At 39.1% G+C, this 19217-nt stretch overlaps 2 protein-coding genes across 11 annotated transcripts in view; one reads left to right on the forward strand and one right to left on the reverse strand.

Annotated features, from left to right (window-relative positions):
* Positions 1-4661, reverse strand: part of LOC126095298 (MIT domain-containing protein 1-like) — a 117992-nt gene extending 113331 nt beyond the window's left edge. Inside the window, exons 1-2 of one of the 9 annotated variants that reach the window (XM_049910085.1) lie at positions 4579-4650; positions 3256-3326 (exon numbers count right to left, since the gene is read on the reverse strand). The gene's annotated coding sequence lies outside the window, so the exon portion shown is untranslated. Of the gene's footprint in view, positions 1-3255; positions 3884-4486 lie in introns of those variants that run through there. The other 8 variants (XM_049910083.1, XM_049910082.1, XM_049910088.1 and 5 more) reach the window with 8 other exon arrangements.
* Positions 4662-4708: 47 nt separating this feature from the next.
* LOC126095296 (zinc finger protein 665-like) overlaps positions 4709-19217 on the forward strand; it is a 148827-nt gene continuing 134318 nt past the window's right edge. Inside the window, exon 1 of one of the 2 annotated variants that reach the window (XM_049910080.1) lies at positions 4709-4844. The gene's annotated coding sequence lies outside the window, so the exon portion shown is untranslated. The remainder of the gene's footprint in view (positions 4845-19217) is intronic. The other variant, XM_049910079.1, reaches the window with a different exon arrangement.

Genomic DNA, 19217 nt, shown 5'->3' on the forward strand with positions numbered 1-19217 from the left:
ATAGTTCAATTTACAAATAAATTATCAATCATTGTTAGAATACATCCTCCTATTCTTGTTGTGAATGTTACTGTGGGGCTCAAATCACAGCAGGACATTAGCAACTTCAAGTGCACTCAATCAGAAACTATCCTAGAACGAAATCAATATTGAAAACTCAACATATACCTTCTCTAATTGCTTAATGAAGTTTCAAAATTTCCTGTTTGGGTCCTGCACAATGTCTGGAACTACTGTTCTGCGTGTTTCTATGTCTCTTACTGATGTACAGCATTCAATGAGCTGTTCAATGCACAGCTTATTAAAGTCTATGGCCTGGAATTGTAAACTGCTCTTTATCTATCTAAGTAGCTCCCTCCCTTTTCCTGCATATTACAACCCACAGTAATGAGATACTAACTTGTACCCATGTAGGTAAATGTGTTGCTTTTCTGGGACTTACAAATGATGTTCTGTTATGCACAAACAAATCTGTAAAAAAATCTTGTGATTTTATTCAGTTTCCTGTAGTGATAATGTAGCTCTTCTTTATCATTTAGCAGACTTCTTATGTTTTTATGGAAACATATAAATGTATTATGATTTTTTCCCATCTCCACTGGTGGTTGCAACTGTCTCTGAAGTGTTGTCTTTTGGTAAAATTTACCCTAAAAAGGCCTAGTGAAAATACTGGAAATCATAGTGCTCCAATTACACTGAAGTGCTTCTAGGTACCAGTCCTGTATGTAACCTCTTACTGGGAAACATTCAGATGTAGACCATTGCCAAGTGTGGGGCGATCGACTGTATGACATGTGATGTGTCAATTGCACCTGTGTGTCATGGCTCCACTCTGTACTGAACATCTGACAGAGTGCATCATCCAGGGCTTGTGTATCATCCAAAGAATGGCACAATCTCATTTGTGTGAGAAACATCACTAGTCTTTGGTTGACACTATTCTCAACTGAGTAGCTGAAGTTATAGTTAAAACTGTACATGACCCCCCCCCCCCCCTCTCGCATAACCAAATACATCACATCATGATCTTCTTTACCGTGATCTTCCCTCATAGAGCCTAAATTGCTGAGCCCCTTCGCCTCCTGTGGACTACTCCCTTGCAGGACCCTCTTCTTCCTGACCCTCTGACTACAGTTAGTCGTAACTTGCACTTTTTCCCTCATCTTATCACAGTGGTCCTGAGCTCTTTGATAATGCCTGTAGGTTTGTCCAGTCTCCAAAGCAATGAAGCTGTTGGAGACATCTAGACTGAAGATAGCAGACTGGTAGCATCTCTTCAACCTCTTGTTTGATCCAGCAGGTCTGACCACAGTCCAGCAACCTATCCTATTCCTAACGTCACTGCTATCAACTGCAACTAATTTCTGCTGCTTCTACTGCCAGATCAGCTGTTCTTTATCAACAGTTATGGAGTGATAGACAAATACTACAGTGCAAAAGGTTAGCCTCATCTACATCCAAGCCAGTTCCTTTACCACAACCAACATGGAAAAAAAGGCTGTCTTCGCACTGTTGAGCATTCTCACTACTCTGCAGCACCTTCCACAGCTGTTGATTGTGGCAGTATTTTTTAACCTAAACAAATTATTCAGTGATAGCTGTTCAATGAAAAACTGTAATTACAAATTTTTGATATTCTATTTAATCAAAAAGACTGATATATGATTACAAGAAATACTTGTAAGTGATATATATGAACATTACTGAATTTTCTAAGTAATAGATTACTAAATCTTTCACAACGAAAGGTGATGTTTCCTGTATGTGATTTACCTGCCAATACTATACAGACTTGAGATTAGGTTTAGGTCTGTTTGCTACACAATTATAAACTGAACAAACATTCAGCAAAATACAGCAGTGCAATTAATTATTTTTTTCCTTTTAAATGATTAAAAGCTCGTAACTTGTCTTTACAAAACACTGATGCTTACAACACTTTAGCACTTACAATGTATATTATGACTATTTGGTGACACTTAACTACCATAAATAAGTGTATGCTAATACATGTATAATGCAGATGCACATTAGTTAAACGGAAATATGGAAGCATCCGATCCCACCCGTCTGCTTTTGACCCATGACGTCACAAATATGACAGAAACGACCATAAACCACGATTCCAATATGGCGCATATAAAGTTGTTACGTACACATTATGAGGACGAAAATACATCGAAAAACAAACACACACACGTTCCACAAAAAGCCTAATGACACTAACGCGGGAAATAGTGGGTTTTTGGGTGGGGACAAACAAATATAAACAAATTTAGACACCCACCCCCATACAAAACCATGCAAAATGACGAAAAAAACCGACATCACAAAACTCCCCAAAATACCACTAAACACATTCATCTGGAATCAGACACTTCCCTTAAACTATATAGCTCAACAGCAGCTCCAGATCCCATAAATTGAGATCGAACAACTTCCCCTTGACCTATATAGCTCAACAGCAACTCCCGGTCCCATAAATTAGGAACTAACACTTCCCCTTGACCTATAGAGTTCAAAAACATCTGCTGATACCAAGCCGACGGGTTGGGATCGGACTCTTCGGTCGACCCAGTTAAACTTACAATTTGCTATTACTTTTCTGCAGCTTTTTAATCACTAAAACATCACACTCAGTGACACTTTAAAACTGCAAATTTTCATCAACCTCTTCAAAGATCTCATAATTATTACTTACTACCATGTATGTTTAATCCCTCCATTATATTTATTGCTAATAATAAAAACCAGTTTCGGATGAACCATGATTTACACAAGCAAACTATGAGACACAAAAACACTTTTCAAGTAGATTTAACTCCCTATTATAATCCTGGTCCAAATACCTTCAAAAGCTCTCATCAGATATAAAACAAATAACTGCAGACATCTAGGAAATGAAAACTAACGATTTTAAATTTTTTATCAGCAAATTATCTGATTATCTACATGCTTCAACTGAAAATTCTTGTAAGCTGAATGACAAAGACACAATGCTAATACTAATGGACCACTAATCTTACCACATACAGGGTAATTGTTCTATGACAGATGCCAATGTGGCCATGTAAATATGAAGCTAACAATGGGAAATTAAATATTAAAAATTTTTAGAAGCAGTTGCCTTCCTGCTAATGTTACTGAGTAACGAATGCTTAATAAAGGAAAGTATAAATAGTTTATAGCAGTCTAATGATGCTTAATTTTCAATGTATTGGACTGAATTAACTGCTTCTGCCTGTTAATGCATACCTTTATTCGTTCCACATTCTAGAAGGCCTTGCTCATGATAAGATTTACAGAAAATGACAAAACGATGAAACCTACTGGCAAAACAGAAACATATATTAGCTATGTTTTAATGAAGATACCAATATAACCACTAAACCTTTTCCATAGCCCTAACCTCCCCCCCAACAAACAGATACCAACACACACTTAGCAAAAAATTATATACTTCTCACAAACAAACAAAAATTCTTATAATACATTTTCCCCACATACAGACAGCTTATGGATCTTATAATTTAAAACTCGAAATGTGGTGCTACAAAAGAACGCTGATTAGATGGGTAGATCACATAACTAATAAGGAGGTATTGAATAGAATTGGGGAGAAGAGAAATTTGTGGCACAACTTGACTAAAAGAAGGGATTGATTGGTAGGACATATTCTGAGGCATCAAGGCATCACCAATTTAGTACTGGAGGGCAGCGTGGAGGGTAAAAATCGTAGAGGGAGACCAAGAGATGAATACACTAAGCAGATTCAGAAGGATGTAGGTTGCAGTAGATACCGGAAGATGAAGAAGCTTGCACAGGGCAGAGTAGCATGGAGAGCTGCATCAAACCAGTCTCTGGATTGAAGACAGCAACAACAATTTAAAAAAATGGTTCAAATGGCTCTGAGCACTATGGGACTTAACTGCTGTGGTCATCAGTCCCCTAGAACTTAGAACTACTTAAACCTAACTAACCTAAGGACATCATAAACATCCATGCCCGAGACAGGATTCGAACCTGCGACCGTATCGGTCGCGCGGTTCCAGACTGTAGCGCCTAGAACCGCTCGGCCACTCTGGCCGGCTAACAACAATTTAAAACAGTTATTAATATTTATCTGTATAAAAACAAATTTATCAAAATGAAGGTCGAGCTAATTTTCAGTTACGTATCAGAAAACGGTATCGCAGAGAATATTTTGTATTACAAAACGTTAGTTAGGAAAAACATTTATCAGAAAAACTGACACATCTCAATATGTACATAAAACACAACAGTAATAAACACAAAGTACCGACACTGATATGCTTCAGGACGCTGATATTCCTGCAAAATGTGAAATAATTTTGATTTCCTAAAAATAATAACGTAATTTATTTTAATCTTATATTCGTTACATATAACTCCGGATGTATGTCTCCATTAAAATACGGTAAACCACTAAAATATTACATAGAATTAAAGGTTAACTGATATATACTGTACGCAAGTATTTTTTCGCACATAGCTAAATATTTTCTTTTTCATCTGCTGGGCAAAAAATAACAATATAACACAATTAGTTGTCCGTACACTTTACGCCAAACTCCACCAGCTGATATTTCGTGTTATGACAACAAACTCAGTAGCCATATTAATACTGCGCTGCCCTCTAGGTAGCTTGTAGCCGAGACTTCTACTTTTTCCGGAAGTTCAAGCGACTTCCGCTTAATGGAGGCATTGTTGTCACATTTTGCTATGGGTCTCATGAGTTTCGTTTACAAGTTAATTTTCTAGTATATTAAACATTATGATGGCGCTATAAACGGAGACATTGGCTTTGGTACAGCTTTACTGAGGTGAGTGAATGAGTTTTATGTCCAAGGTGCGGAGTATCTCAATGTGAAAAGTGGGAGCTGTCTCATACAAAGTGTGACCTTGCAACTCCACTCGTTCGTCACTTGTTTTGGTGTGATGGCTTCCTTTTGACTTTTGAGTTGTACTTATTAAAACGTTTGGAGTGCTGTAGTACACTAGTAATGCAAATACGCGCAATTCAGTTTCACCCACCTTAATAAAAGAGAAAATGAGTTTACCTTTCCCCATCTAATCTCCGTTTCTTATGTTTCTTTGTTATGTGGAGAAGGTGGTGTTTATGTTTGAGGGGACAATAACCAAAGTGAGAGACATATATTTAAACACCATTATGTTTACTTCCTACATTCATTTCGTTCAGCTTGAGTCTTCAATAAAATCTTTTTAATCTATGTTGAATTATACGGTCAACCTCCTAATATTTGCTAAAATACTGTAACATTTCGGTGCAATATATGCGATTCGTCGCGAGGAGAGCGTATTTCTTTCCATGTCTTTTGCGGAACGTAATGTGAAATACTGTTATCCTTCCCAGACGAACATCATAAATACTTAATACACTAAATAAGAAAACTGTTAGGCTTTATTATGTAGTTTATAATGACTCTCGACAGCTGCCAAGATTTATGTGTAAAGCAATCAGCTTGGTTTAATGTCCGTATTTCTTTTTAAAAAAACACTACATAATGTGCTTGTAATTAGTGTAATTCACGCGATCGTGAAATTCACAACTCTCCGTAAGCAGATAACTTCTTATTAACGTAAACAATACGCGTAAATAATTGCACACAAAAGTATAGTTATGGACGAAATACTTCATCCCAAATAAATTAAAGAGACCACAATTTTTCCAACTATAATACTGACATCAAATTCTGTGCTGGTGACGAAAATTGAAGGATGGTTTATTATTATCAGGCTTTTGTTTTAATGTGATTGTGATGGATTTAATGGTGGCCCTTTTACTCTACATTGAAATATTGGTCGAAATATGTCTCATTTAGCTGATAAGACGGACGTATGTTTGAAACTATTGTCTGAGCAATAGTGTGGATCATATTGTGAAATTCAGTGAATTTTTAATGTTGGAAGCGGCATTTTATTTTAAATGTGACAAAGAAAATGTGAAAAACACCATTCACTGTTTCTCTAGACAATGTTATGGTTATTTATGCAACCAGTGTAGAATTTAACTAACTTTAAAGTGACTGTTGTGCACTAATGTGGGTCATTTGAAAGGCATTATTGGGTGAGAGTAATAATTCTCAAACTACTCGCATATGTCTTGAAGGCATAGTTTGTCGTCACATGCTCACTTTTCCTGTGGGGGTGCCTCCACTTTTAGGAATGTGTTCATGTAAATTAAGGCCATACTGTTTACACTTGATATGTAGTAAAACTGGTAATGAATAGAGTGCAAGAGAAAGAACATTAACGTGCCTAGCATGATGAGTTCCCCATAAAAATAAAGCTTTATGACATTGTGGACTGAAAGGAGGCATAGTATGCCAGCTTTTTGATTGTACTGTTACGTATGTCTGACAACATTTGTATTTCCAATAGAGATGTAATGAGGTGCTTCAGTAGTTGTGTGTGGTATGCTCTTCCCACTTAAATTTCTTATCAAACTGTAATCTCTAAAATATCGTATTATAAACTTCTTATATCTGTTTGCCATCATATGGTGGAAACCTCTTACAAGCTCTAAACTGCATCTAGTGTATTTTTAAGTTTAGTGACAAAGAATTGGCTAAGGACCTTTTATTAATATCCATGTAAATTTCACTATTCCTTTCTTTCTAAGGCTACTTGATTTGCAATTTACTGCAAGATTTAATTTTAATCATCTCCAAAGAAAATGAATTTGGCATCTGGTTATGTTACGGATAAAAGAACATTGGTATACACAAGAAAAAGTAAGGGCCCTAAGATAGAACATTGCGGGATAGTGCACGTAATTAGTTCCCATTTCAATGATAGCTGATAGTTCCATACATATTTCTTTCCTAATGACACCCTTTGTTTCCTGTCAGAGATATTGAATTTTAACCATTTTGCAGCATTTCCTGTTATACTGCTTTCTAATGTACTTCCGCCTCAACTGACATCTCTGCCCAAACTCTTTGCCTTTACAAATGTCTGCTTGTGTCTGTATATGTGTGGATGGATATGTGTGTGTGTGCGAGTGTATACCTGTCCTTTTTTCCCCCTAAGGTAAGTCTTTCCACTCTCGGGATTGGAATGACTCCTTACCCTCTCCCTTAAAACCCACATCCTTTCGTCTTTCCCTCTCCTCCCCACTTTCCTAATGAAGCAACCGTGGGTTGCGAAAGCTTGAATTTTGTGTGTGTGTTTGTGTTTGTTTGTGTGTCTATCAACATGCCAACACTTTCGTTTGGTAAGTTACATCATCTTTGTTTTTAGATATAAAAGGATATTCTAATTTACAAAGTCAGATGCTTTTGACACATAACAAAATATACCTTTAGCCTGTAATTTCTGCATCTACATCTGTACTCTGCAAACCACCATGAAGTGCATTGCAGAGGTTATGTCACATTGCACCAGTTATTAGTGTTTCTTCCCATTCCATTCACATATGGAGCACGGCAAGAGCGATTGCTTGAGTGCCTCTGTGCATGCTGTAATTATTCTAATCTTATCTTCACAGTCCCTGCATGAGCGATACACAGGGGTTTGTAGTATATTCTTAGAGTAATCCTTTAAATCCGATTCCTAAAAATTTGTTAATGGACTTTCTCAAGATAGTTTATCTTCAGAAACGACTTCCTGACACTTAAATCAATACTCGATGTTAACAAATCTCTCTTCTTCAGAAACTCTTTCCTTGCCATTGCCAGTCTACACTCTATATCCTCTCTACTTCAACCATCATCAGTTATTTTGCTCCCCAAATAGCAAAACTGCTTTACTACTTCAAGTGTCTCATTTCCTAATCTAATTCCCTCAGCATCACCAGACTTAATTCGACTACATTCCATTATCCTCGTTTTGCTTTTGTTGATGTTCATTTTATATCCTCCCGTCAAGACACTGTCCATTCCGTTAAAATGCTCTTCCAAGTCCTTTGCTGTCTCTGACAGAATTATCACATAACAGGCTTATAAAAAGCAAAACCTATCCTTATTTAAAATAATTTTAGTTTTGAAAGATGAGTAAGAGACTCATTTTTCAAGCATTTTAAATGGTTCCAAAATGTATGTGAAAGATCCAAATACATAACGGTTTTAATTTATACAACTTCTGTGCACTCTGTTTTGTACTGAAAGTAGCCTTCAATGAACTAAAAATGTGTTCCACTACTTCAGTATCTTCCTTTGATATAGAGCGATGCCTTCTTGTTGAAACAATAGAGCCTGGAGCACTTACTATCTTCAAAACATTGTGAACAGGAAGTGAGTGATGATGGCGTTGTTGCTGTCCTTCAGCTGGAAACCTGTATCAGCAGCTGGTCCATGTGGTAGCATAAAGTTCACTACAAATTCGTTTAACTCATAACTGGTGTCTATAATCTCTGCAACCCACTAGTCACAGTCATACATACACGCCACAAACATCCCCCTTCTCAGGTTGTGAATCTGAATATTATCCTTCTGTTTCTGAGGTGTTGGCCAAACAAACGAAATTTCTTCTTTCTTGCTCTTTAAAGTGCTTGCAGTGTGAGTTCGCCCATCACTTTTGAGTCCAAAAATGTGTCTTCTGAATTCCTTTCAAAGGAGTAGTTTGTTCGGACCATTCTTCTTTTTTATGCTCACAAAATTCTTCGATTTCTTCTTTGGACAAAAGAATGAGGCTGTGGATGTGTAAGATTTCATGACTCTTGTAAAATCCTCAGCATTCTGAATCACAGCCGTATTTGGTCTGGAAAGATTATGTTTTGTAGCATGGTGCTTCAGCAGGCCTCCTGCACCATTACAATGCCCCTTCCCCGTGACCAGTAGCACTGTATACCCAGTCAGTTGGCACAAGCAACTTAATTCAAACAGCTGATAATTTTTAAAATGACTAAGAGCACCATCAGAAATAATGATGATCTTCTCTGCTTCTGTTTGCAGTTGAAGAATTTTGCACATTGCTAGCAAAGCATTTGCCGAGTCATGTCCTGTGTCATCAATTATAACTGAAACACTTGTGATCTTGTTTTTAAAATATGTCACTCCAGTAAAAATTGAAACCTGGTCATTACTCCAATGATACCCTTGTACTTTTTGTGGAAGAATTACAGACCAGTTCTCAGCAAAATCACAGTGAAGCACCAAACATAGTTCTTCAGCCTGTATACACCCTTTCACTTCTGCAGTGTGTTGTTGTTGCAATTTCTTCAGATGCTGGTGTGTTACTGCTTTCATTGACCATTTACCAAGTTCATCAATGAAACTGTCAAAGGCAAGAGTTTATATTTAGTTTATTTTCCTCCCATGTTGCATATATAATTTCTGCAGAGTTTTCTGCTATGTCTTCCAGGCCAAGTGTCTGTAAAGACAGTCCTCCCTTTCCAGGGCAGTCACCACATTCTTGAAACAAACAAGGCTCTTGCTTTATGTCACAGACTACTAATGACTTCACACACCCAACCAAGGTGTCATATGTCCTGTGCTCCAGTAAGTTCTTCAAAGTTACCACACAAAGTTTAAAATTTGCGCAGTACACACATAAACAGAGATCTCTAGGTGGGTGTGGAACTACCCGCTTAGGTCGTAGAGCGTAAAATTTTGATCTTCCAATATGTGATGTTACAATGTGCTCTTATAAATTGCAAAAGTTTCTTTAATACTGCGAGTCATATACCGCTTCACTTTTATATCTTTTTGACCTTAAACTGTTACAGTTGTAGTGTCCTTTTTGCTGGCACTCTGGCGAGAAAAGTCCCATTTATCTTCCAGATAAAATGACTTCACTATTTGAACTTGAGTTGCTTTTACAGGATGGCCATAATAGGGATCTGGTCTTCAAAAGACTCCTTTTACAGACCTCACATTTCTTGACTTGTGTACCATATACTTTGATACTGATCGAACATGGTTCAAAATTGTTTTCTTTGAAAATGTTTCTGGAACAATAGTTAAAACCTGCACCTTTTCACTGTAGGATGCACAATATTCAACACTGAATTTATATTTATGAAAAATTCCTGTCAAGGGGTGCTAGAGTGCTTTGGTTCATTTTCTTCTGAAGATGGAATTTCTACTTTGAAGAGTGTGGTCAGTTTTGTATTCATCCATAGCTTCAGTAATTTCTCTGTGCATCCTTGATGCATAAAGCTTATGACTCGACTTCATTCACCACGCTTGCTTGACAGGACTAACACCTACCTGACTGATTCAGGGCATTTAATTCTTCCTTTATTGAAGCAAAATCTGCATCATCTCCACCATGGGAGGCTTCACCTTGTTCAGATACTATCATTGCTGTTATTCTGTCAAAACATTTGGGACACACAAAGTCATCACTGGGAACATCTTCACTTTGAAACATAGTCTTCAAATGGTTCAAATGGCTCTGAGCACTATGGGACTTAACTGCTGTGGTCATCAGTCCCCTAGAACTTAGAACTACTTAAACCTAGCTAACCTAAGGACATCACACACATACACGCCCGAGGCAGGATTCGAACCTGCGACCGTAGCAGTCACGCGGTTCCGGACAAACATAGTCTTCAAATGAGAACATTTATTCCCAACCTGAACAAAGTCTGTTTTTGTTTGTCCTGTATATCACTCTCTGTGGATATGCAAGTAATCAGAACATTTTACTCTCCTGTGGCTCCAGTCAGAGGACATTTCAAACAGTCCTTTTCACAAAACACTGCAACTGTGTCAACTAGCAAATTCCTCACAAAAACACAGAACTCACTGGATGGTCTCAAGATTTCTTATAAGCCTCTTCAGTAAACAAATTACCACTGAACAACTACAATACAGAAACCTGCTATGAACAACCACAACAAAGAAACTGGCAAGAAACTACAACAAAGTGTGAGAAATATCTGCAACAATGAAAATGAAAAGAAATAACTGAAACAATGAAAGTGAAAATAAATAATCGCAACAGAGAAAGTGTAATAAATAACTGCAACAAAGACAGCAGCTAAATGGAGGTAATCAGATTATAATAGGGGACCTCAATGCACATGTTGGCACAGACAGGAAAGGATTCGAGGAGATAATGGGACCAGAGGGCTGGGGGAACCGAAATAGAGAGGGAAAATTGTTGCTGGAATTCTGCAAGAGGAATGGACTGACGATCGCAAATTCCTGGTACAAGAAGAGAAGTAGCCACAAAATAACTTGGTACAGTGGGGACTGGTCCCAAACTTCAGTAGTAGACTATGTACTAGTGGATAGGCAGATGATGAGCAGCCTCACAGATGTTAAGGTCGTTCCATCTGAGGCCTTAGACAGTGACCATCGGCTGTTGGTAGCCACCCTGAGAGAGAAAAGAGATAGGAGGGCAACAGAAATACAGGAGAAAAGGTTGAAGACATGGATGCTGAAAGAGGATGAACGGAGGACCCAGTACCAGACAATGATCAGGAAGAAGCTGCCAAAGGAAGATCAGAGAACAGTGGAAGAAGAATGGGGAGATTTTAAGAGGGCCCTAGTTGAGGCAGCTGAGATTGTGTGCGGAAGAACTAGCACAAAGAGGAGAAGTAAGGAAACCCCATGGTGGAACAACATATGTAAAGAGGCAGTACTTCGAAAGAACAAAGCCTTCAGAGAATGGTTCCAGACCCGAACAGAGGAAGCTAGGGTAAAATATAAGGAAAGCAAGAAAGCGGCACAGACCATAGTAAGGGCGGAGAAGAAGAAGTGGATGGAAAAATGGACAAGAATGTTAGAAGAGGACAGTGAAGGGAACAAAAAAGTACTTTACACCATGGTAAGAAATAAGAGGAACGACAGAAGTGAGTGCCTGAGGATCATGGATAATAATGGAAGAGTTGTGGAGGAAATGCATGAGCTCAAAAAGATTTGGAAGGAGTACTTTGAAGATCTGTTGAATGCCGCCAAGCGGGTAACTAACAGCGATGGAGAGCCTAAGGCAGCAGACGATGATAATAGTGGGGAAATTGATGATCTAACTTGGAATGAAGTGGAAGAAGCCATAAAGAGGATGAAAGGGGGCAAGGCACCAGGTGGGGACGAAGTAACAGTGGATATGATACGAGCAGCAGGAGAAGTAGGAACCCAGTGGCTATACAGAGTGCTGAGGGTGGTGTGGAAGGAGAACAGAATTCCTGAGGATTGGAAGAAAGGAATTATAGTCCCGATCTTCAAGAAAGGGGATAAAAGGAGATGTGAGAACTACAGAGGAATCACCCTGCTATGCCACTGTGGAAAAATCTATGAAAAGATCCTGGAGAAGAGAATAAGAAGCAGTATTGAAAGTAGACTGCAAGAGGAGCAGTATGGTTTCAGACCGGGAAGATCAACAACGGACCTCATATTTGCGGTAAGGCAACTGCAGGAAAGGCACTATGAGTACGGGAAGGACTTAATCATGGCCTTTTTAGATATTGAGAAGGCGTATGACAGTATCTGTAGGGACAAGCTCTGGGATGTGCTGAACGCAAAAGGGATAGATGAAGGGATAACACGAAAAGTCAGAAAAATGTATGAGGGGAGTGAGAGTTGTGTGAAAGTGGGGAGGGAACGTACTGCATGGTTCAAGCTGGAAAATGGGCTGCGACAGGGAAGTGCACTTTCGCCTTTATTGTTTATTATTGTTATGGATGAAATCCTACAGCAAGTGTCAGATGCAATTGGAGATCATAAAATGAAAGCAGTGCTTTTTGCCGATGACCTGATGTTATGGGGAAATTGCGAGAAGGAGGTGCAAGAGCAGTTAGATGCATGGGAGGCAACGGCAGCACAATATGGAATGCATTTTTCTGCAAAGAAAAGTGAAATAATTGTCACAACAAGGAAGACGAATAGGCCAAATGTGGATATAACTTGTGGAGGGGAAAAACTACAAGTGGTAGAGAACTTCAAGTACCTGGGAAGCGTGATTGAAAGTAAGGGGGGAAACGCAATGGAAATAAATGAAAGGTGCAGAAAAGCAGGGCAGTTCTACAAATGCATTAGGGGGCTTATTTGGAGCAAGGAGGTGCCACAGAAATCCAAGGGAATTATATACCAAACCTACTTTGTCCCCATATTGACATACGGAAGTGAGACATGGGTAATGCACAATAGCGACAAAAGTAGAATACAGGCTAGCGAAATGAAGTTCCAGAGGAGCAGGTTGGGTGCAACAAGACGAGACAGATTGCGAAATGTGTATGTGAGGGAGAGACTAAAGGAGGAACCAGTACAGGACAGGATAGAAAAATCAAGACTGCAGTGGTATGGACACATGAAGAGAATGGATGAGGGAAGAATACCAAAGAGGATGTTTGATCTGCAACTGGAGGGGAAGAGGCCCAGAGGAAGACCAAGAGATAGATGGGTGAAGGGAGTGAAGGAATGTGTGATAAGAAGAGGAGAGAACTGGACGAAGGTGGAAGAGGGGGAATGGTGGAAAGACAGAACACGATGGAGAGGCTTGTGTTCCCGACAGACCCAGCCAGTGGCTGGAAACTGTCCAAGATGATGATGATGATGAACAAAGACAATAGAAATAAACATTGTAACAAATAAATTAGTAAGAAACAACTTCTGAAGATATACATTACCCTTGAAAGTTTAAAAAACAATTTTAAAAATAAAACGAGTCCAACTTCAAAGTGGAAGCTCTCCTTTACAGAGAATATAGTACTACATGGTACTAATCAACAGAAAAAATTAGCAATGCCATCTTTGAAGGCCTGTATCTCGGGGCAGGAATTTTTTTGGAGACAACAAAACAATACATGATTCTTACTTACTCCTAAATTTTAACATATGCTGAATTCAATAACATCTGAGACTGTGAAGGTAATCCCCCTGCCTGAAGTGATATGGATTTACGCCACAAGTTAATGACATTTTGTTTATAGCCTTTCCTTCATGTCCCACTTTTGCCACCAATTTACATTTCTGTAACTGCTATATACTGCTAATATAAATATGCTATTCATTTTGAAATGACTTGGAATGCAGAGTACTTTTATTTTTGATCACCATGTTCAGTTTTGGCCAACAAGGTGTTTTTTCAAGTGGTTATCTGAACAGTGTTGTGAAACGAATTACAATGGGATATTTTACTGTTTTTTAGGGACATAATTATTTTTTGTGATCTCTTTAAAGTAATTTAGCAAAATTGATCTCTTTTGGTGGAGTTTGCAATGCCTGTCAAGTACACTGATAGAGACAAAGAAACTGGTACACCTGCCTAATATTATGTAGCGCCCTACATGCATGCAGAAGTGCCGCAACACGATGCGGCGTGGACTCAACTAATATCGGAAGTAGTGCTGGAAGAAATTGACACCATGAATCCTGCAGGGCTGTCCACAAAATTGTAAGAGTACGAGGGGGTGGAGATCTCTTCTGAACAGCACTTTGCAAGGCATCCCAGAAGTGCTCAATAATGTCCATATCTGGGGAGTTTGGTGACCAGTAGAAGTGTTTAAACTTGGAAGAGTGTTCCTCGAGCCACTCCGTAGCAATTCTGGACATGTGGGTATCACATTGTTCTGCTGGAATTGCCTAAGTCTGTCGCAATGCACAATGAACACCAATGGATGCAGGTGATCAGACAGGATGCTTACGTATGTGTCACCTCTCACAGTCCTATCTAATACACATCAGGGGTCCCATATCATGCCAACTACACACACTCCACTTCATTACAATGTTTCCACCAGCTTGAACAGTCCCCCGCTGACACGCAGGATCGGTGTATTCATGAGGTTCTCTCTATACTCGTACATGTCCTTCCGCTCAATACAATTTGAAGAGGGGCCCAGGCAAGGCATAAAGCTTTGTATCGGGCAGGGTACATGAGGGGGCCTTCACCTCCAAAAGCCCATATTGATGATGTTTCGTTGAATGGTTCACAAACTGACACTTGTTGATGGCCCGGCATTGAAATCTGCAGCAATTTTGGGAAGGGTTGCACTTGCGTCACATTGAATGATTCTCTTCATTCGTCATTGGTCCCGTTCTTGCAGGATCTTTTTCCGGCCACAGCAATGTCGGAGATTTGATGTTTTACCAGTTTCCTGATAGTCACAGTACACTCTTGGAATGGTCGTAAGGGAAAATCCCCACTTCATCAATACCTGGGAGATGCTGTGTCCCTTCGTTTGTGTACCGACTATAACACCACATTTAAACTCCCTTAAATTTTGATAACCTGCCAGTGTAGCAGCAGTAACCAATCTAACACTGCACCAGACACTTGTTGTCTTATTTAGGCATTGCCGACCACAGTGCCATATTCTGCCTGTTTACAGTTCACTGTATTTGAATACGCATGCTTATACCAGTTTCTTTGACACTTCAGTGTATTAGTACCAGTAATACGAGGAGGAGGAAGAGTTTCATTTTTTAAATTTTTGTTTATTTATTTTTTAAAGAGTATCACAATATGAGAAGGAAAAATTGGTACTCGCCGTATAGAGGAGATGTTGAGTTGCTAACAGGCGTAGTGAGAAGATGGTTAAACTTTTAGCTTTTGACAGAAAAGTCCTCCTCCAGATGCAGAAACGCACACCGAGCTGAGCGCCCATAGATAGTAGCCGTGTGTGTGTGTGTGTGTGTGTGTGTGTGTGTGTGTGTGTTTCCTGCTTTGGCAGGAGGAGTGTTTTGTCTGAAAGCAAGTATAGGCAGAACACATACGTAAAAGAAGGTAATAATTAGGCAAGCTTTCAGAGCCAGTGGCTCTTTCATCAGGCAGAAGGGGAAGGAAGAGAATTGAAGTAAAAGGACTGGAGAGGTCTAGGAAAAGAAACGTCACCCACAGGTCAGGGGAGACTTACCAGATGGGATGAGAGGGAAAGACTGATCGTTGGGGACTGCACTGGATGGGATTTGAAAACCTGAGAGCTTAAAGGTGGAAGACAAGGTAATATGCAAGGCAGAGCTAAGTGCTAAAACATTTTGTATAAGTTAATAAGAGTGAAAAGCTATGGGCATTGTATGTAACAGAGGTAGGAGAGGAACGGAGAAAAATAGGCAGGTAAGAGAATGAAAGATATAGAAAACTAAAACAGAGCGAACAAAGGAGTACTTACTGTCGAGAAATGCTGAGATGGAAGAAATTAATGTGAACTGAGGCCAGGTGGGTAGCGAGAACCAAGGACATGTTGTAGTGCTTGTTCCCATCTGCGGAGTACTGTGAAATTGATGCCTGGGGGAAGATTCCAGATGGTGCATGTGGTGAAATGGGCACCAAGGACACAGTTGTCATGTTATAGAGCATGCTCTGCAACAGGATATTGTGTGGTACCAGTTAGTTGTGTGTTCCATTGATCAATAGCACGGAAAAACCGTTATGATGTGGAACTTGTCAAATGCACACAGGAAACAAGTTTTTTTTTTTTTTTTTTTTTTTTTTTTTTTTTTACACCCTCTATCCGTGTCAATTCATCCTAACTGATAATTTGGTGGTACTCATGCTGATGTAAAAGGCCATACAGTGTTTACATAACAGCAGGTATATGACATGTTGTTTCACAAGTGGCTCTGCCTTTGATAGTGCGTGTTTTGCCATGGGCAAAATATCAGGGAAATAACAGTAAATGTGAATCTAGGTGAACTATTGCACTGCTATGGACAAATCATTACTTGTAACATTTTCATTTGTTTGCTACTGGAAACAAAACTTCACAAATTTACTCTGTCAGTACTTTGGGTTCAGTTGCTTCACATTAACAAACACAGCTATTCCTGCAGACATAGTTGTTGGGCTAAGCTTTACAAAGGGTCATCCACACTCTGCTCTTGTTCATGGATAGATAATGTGTCTCCGTTTCAAGTTGTAGGCAGCCAGTGGGAGAACATTACTTGGAATCAGTTTCTGACTGTGTAGCTTTTTATATTCATCAGACAGGCAAAAACTTTGAAACCAGATACTGTACAAGGAACATACAGAAACAGGAAGAAAAAACACAGTAGTTAAAACCAATTTTGCTTTCCGCCCAATCACAGGAGGACAAAGTCTTAATTATATTGAAACTAATCTTTTGACGCTGCGTGAAATGTAGAAGTGTATTTCTATGGGATTCCTGGAAGACAGGGAAATGTCTTAACCATGTGGACCACAATAAGAACAAAATTCTTAATGAACAGAAAAACTTGGAAACCAGTTTTGTTGGTGTTTTTCAAAATGTATTTGATGTGTTGCAATGTAAATGAATCTGGCGAAGGCACTTACCGTTACACAAAGTGTTGGTGCGCCTCACTTATTGTAAGTAACAGGCCACACTCGTACATCAGGCTTCATGCCATGTAGACATCTTGTTTTTGTTCTGAGATGCATTTGCTAATTCTGCCTGTTTGCCATTGCTGGCTTTTCAAACACAACCCTTATTTAGTCTTAGGTTCTCTCAGCACCATCTGCTGTTTTTACATCATAGGCCTACCTCTTTTTTTGATGCTTTGTCATATGTGTCTGTAAATCTTTTAAATAACGTCTATTTATGTATTTTATTTTTAAAGCGTTGTAGTTATTTCATTCGTGTTATTATTATTTGTTTCCACCCGTCCAACTTCCCTGATCTCAACAAACCTTCACTGTCTCTACCCCCCTTCCTTCTTTTCTCCCTTTGAGATCAACTTGCACAAATATTAATTGCAACATTCAGCCAGAAGGCAGTGCGTATGCAGCCACATTGTGGAAATTGGACATATGCACTTATACCCCTCCGTGCAAAAAAGAACAAATTATATGCAGTTTGTTTATCACTACACATCATATTCTTTGGAAGAAAAGGAAAAAAAAATACATGATAATTTAAATTACTCTCTCCAGTTTTTCTCCTTGGCCTGCCGATTTCTCATATCCATGAGCATAAGTCAGATATAAACAAGATTTATTAAAAAAAAAAAAATCCTATTTTAGAAGAAAATTTTCCCAATGAGAAGTGTTGCGGAGTGAAGCTGGTTGTGTTAGGAACCAATTGCACATGAATCCCTTGACACTCTCTTCATTTTCAAATCATTGCCCTCCTAGAGCTTCTTCAAGTGGCACAAACAAGTGAAAATCACAGGGTTATAGGTCTGAGCTGTAAGGACGATGATCACGAAGAGTCCAGTGCATTTCTTAAAGTTTTGACATTGCTAGAGCTGCAGTATGGGGCCTTGTGTTCTCATGGCCTCTCGAATTACTTGGTTTCAGCAGCCCTCACCTAGTTCAGCAAGCAAGCAAAATTGAATGTGCATTGCTCATGTAAAAAGTCGATGTGCAAAATGCCTCATCATTTGAAGAAAACAGTTGAAATAACCTTGCCAGCTGATGGTCGAGTATTGCCTTTCAGTGGGTCTGTTTCCTCTTTCCTCCACCACTCCATACTGGCTTGTTTTGACTTTGGATTGTAGTGCTGGACCCACATTTCATTGCAAGTTACAATCTGAACTCAAAAGTCCGTCACCTTGTTTTGCAAGCCTTGCTGTAATCTGTGACAGACCTCCAAATGTCTCAACTTCTGATTTTCAGTTGAAAGGTGAGGAACCCATTTGGCAGAAACTTTGCAGAATTTTGGCTCATTTGTGATGATTGCTCGACAGCTCCTATAACTTATTCCAACCTGCTCTGCAATTTTGGATACACTCATTCATCTGTAATTTTCAAGAATGTCTCGAACCATGCAAATGTTTGCATCGTTAATCCTTGTCCGAGGATGCTTATCGTGTTTCTGATTTTCCACATATTCTTATTCTTCCTTGAACTCTTCATGTCAAGCAAACACATGAGTCCTTGGCAGTGTTTTGTCCCTGAACAGTACAGCCGGTTTCATAAAAATTTCCATCTCTTGAAATTCTTCACAAGCAAGAAACTTTAGTTTTTTGCTGCACAGCAGAGGGGTGCACCTCGTGCCCGAACATCATGGGTGCTACTGATGAACTGGTTGGGAGTGTGGAATGTCCAGCTCTCCCCAATTCTCACGGACTTTCCAAGCATACTAGAAGCAAGTGTCCAGTGCTACCAACCACAAATGTTCAGGAACAAAAATCCCATTTGTATTTTATTTAGCCTCGTGGTTTCAATTACTTTAACAGATTATTTCTGTTGATGGCAGGACAACACAATTACCAACTCCTTACACATGTTATTTTAAACTGAAGCTTAGTTCCTCCACCAATAACTGTATGTGCAAGTAAATCGTTTACTGCTTGCTCTGTTTAGATTCGGAAGGGGTTTGGATGCGTTGTGTGAGAACTTTTATCACTTTAGAATATAAATGTTCT

Source organism: Schistocerca cancellata, chromosome 8 (genome assembly GCF_023864275.1).
Source record: "Schistocerca cancellata isolate TAMUIC-IGC-003103 chromosome 8, iqSchCanc2.1, whole genome shotgun sequence".
NCBI classification, from domain to species: Eukaryota; Metazoa; Arthropoda; class Insecta; order Orthoptera; family Acrididae; genus Schistocerca; species Schistocerca cancellata.